The 2,347-nt window shown below is 39.2% G+C and overlaps 1 pseudogene; it reads left to right on the top strand.

The window, feature by feature from the left end:
* The first annotated feature begins 623 nt into the window (after positions 1 to 623).
* On the top strand, positions 624 to 1,666 carry LOC114042031 (annotated as a pseudogene).
* Positions 1,667 to 2,347: the final 681 nt, after the last annotated feature.

Genomic DNA, 2,347 nt, shown 5'->3' with positions numbered 1-2,347 from the left:
AACTGTGGCTCAGATCATGAGCTTCTTATTGCAAAATTCAGACTTAAATTGAAGAAGGTCAGGAAAACCCTCAGACCATATAGGTATGACTTATATAAAATCCCTTATGAATATGAAGTAGAGGTGATGAATAACTTTAAGGGATTAGATCTGGTAGGTAGAGTGCCTGAAGAAATATGGACAAAGGTTTGCTATATTGTACAGGAAGAAGCAACAAAAAACATCCAAAAGAAAAAGAAAGGCAAGAAAACAAATGGCTGTCCGATGAGGCTTACAAATAACTGGGGAAAGAAGGAAAGAGAAAGGGAAAGATATACCCAACTGAATGCAGAATTCTAGAGAATAGCAAGGAGAGATTAGAAGGTTTTCTTAAATGAGAAGTGCAAAGAAACAGAAGAAAACAACAGAATCAGAAAGACATGATACTTATTCAAGAAAATTAGACATATCAAGGGAAAGTTCATGCAAAAATGGGCATGATACTCTTGCTGCATGGCCTTGGGACCAGCTGGTCATGCTGCTGGTAAAGTGACGTGGCCAAAGGCACACAGCTTTTAAGTAGACAGAGCCTCTGACCCTACAGCTGAGTAAATTTCCCACTCTATCTTTGGTACAGCGTAACCATGGTTCACGATCCCAAGAAGCATCTGAAGCATCAAAAGCTCCAAAGCACTGGATGCTGGATAAGTTAACAGGAGTTTTTGCTCCAAGACCATCCACAGGTCACCACAAGGTGAGAGAGTATCTCCCACTCATCATCTTCCTGAGAAACAGACTCAAGTATTCCATGACTGGAGATGAAGTAAAGAAGATCTGAATGCAGCAATTCATCAAGATTGATGGCAAGGTCCGCACTGATATTACATATCCTGCTGGTTTTATGGATGCCATTAGGATTGAGAAGACAGGTGAACAAGTCATTGTTGGGCTGGATGTCAAGAAAACAAAAATCCCTGATAATGAAGGCCGTCCTGAAGTGGAATGGGCTGCTCTGGGAGGTGGGGGGTTGGCTCCCCCTCCTTTGGAAGTCTTTAGGAATGTTCTAGTGGGGATTCCTGTCATGTATTGGTCCAATTCAATGGTCACTGAGGGCCCTTCCAACTCTCAAATTCTTTGACTTGTGGGGTTCTGAGATGATGGGTAAATAGGAAAATAGTGATGTCTTTGAGAGAAAGGGAACATAAACATGTCATGTTATGACACAAAGGAACGCTCTGCAGTTCATCATTTTACAGTTGAGGAGGCTAAATATAAATTGTGCAAAGTGAGAAAAATCTTTGTGGGTACAAAAGGTATTCCCTATCTGGTACTATCTATTACTCAGATCCTCTCATTAAAGTAAATGATACAGTTCAGATTGATTTAGAAGCTGGCAAGATCACTGATTTTATCAAGTTTGATACTGGCAACCTATGTATGGTGACCGGTGGAGCCAACTTGGGTCAAATTGGTGTGATCACAAACAGGGAGAAACATCCTGGTTCTTTTGATGTTGTCCATGTAAAAGATGCCAGTGGTGATAAGTTTTGCCACTAGGCTCTCAAACATTTTTGTTATTGGCAAAGGTAATAAGCCTTAGATCTCTCTTCCCCAAGGAAAGGGTATCCGCCTTACAATTACTGAAGAAAGAGACAAGAGATTGGCAGCTAAGCAGAGCAATGGCTAAATGATTGCAGAAAAGAATTTGTAGGGTTTCAATCAAATTGAGATTTTTTTTATAATTTTTAACAAAAAATGATTGCCCTATCAAAATATAAAATACACATACTAAGAAATAGGTAGCTTAAACCACTCAGGCTTATCAAGTGAATTTGAACAAGCCATAAATGCCTTTCTCTTCTTTCCTTGGATTAGGGTACTGTGGGTATGAATGTTGCATAAAATGTTAGAAGATGTAGCTGTATTGGTTTTGCTTAACTGCTTTTCTTTGTTACATGGGATGGCTCACTGATTGGAGGATGGGGAGAGGACATATCCCAAAATGGCTGATGTTGAAAACAAAAGATATCAATAAAACTTCAGAAAAAAGAAAAAAAATGAGCATGATAAAAAACAAAAATGGCAGGGATTTAACAGAAGCAGAAGAGGCAGCAAAAATATGCAAAAGAACTACAGAAGAAAAATTTTAACAACACAGTGGTGTGGTTATTGACCTAGAGCCAGATATCCTGGAGAATGAAGTCAAGTGAGCCTTAGGAAGCATTACTGACAGTAAGGCTATTCTAATAGGTGACAGAACTCCAGCTGAGCTACTTAAAACCGTAAAAGATGATGGTGTTAAAGTGCTTCAATTCACTATGCCAGCAAATTTGGAAAACACAACAGTGGTCAATTTATGTCCCAATGC

This window comes from Vombatus ursinus, unplaced genomic scaffold (genome assembly GCF_900497805.2).
Source record: "Vombatus ursinus unplaced genomic scaffold, bare-nosed wombat genome assembly UNPS02014240.1, whole genome shotgun sequence".
NCBI classification, from domain to species: Eukaryota; Metazoa; Chordata; class Mammalia; order Diprotodontia; family Vombatidae; genus Vombatus; species Vombatus ursinus.
The sequence above is the reverse complement of the archived record's forward strand: the minus strand, read 5'-3'. Positions and strand labels throughout refer to the sequence as shown.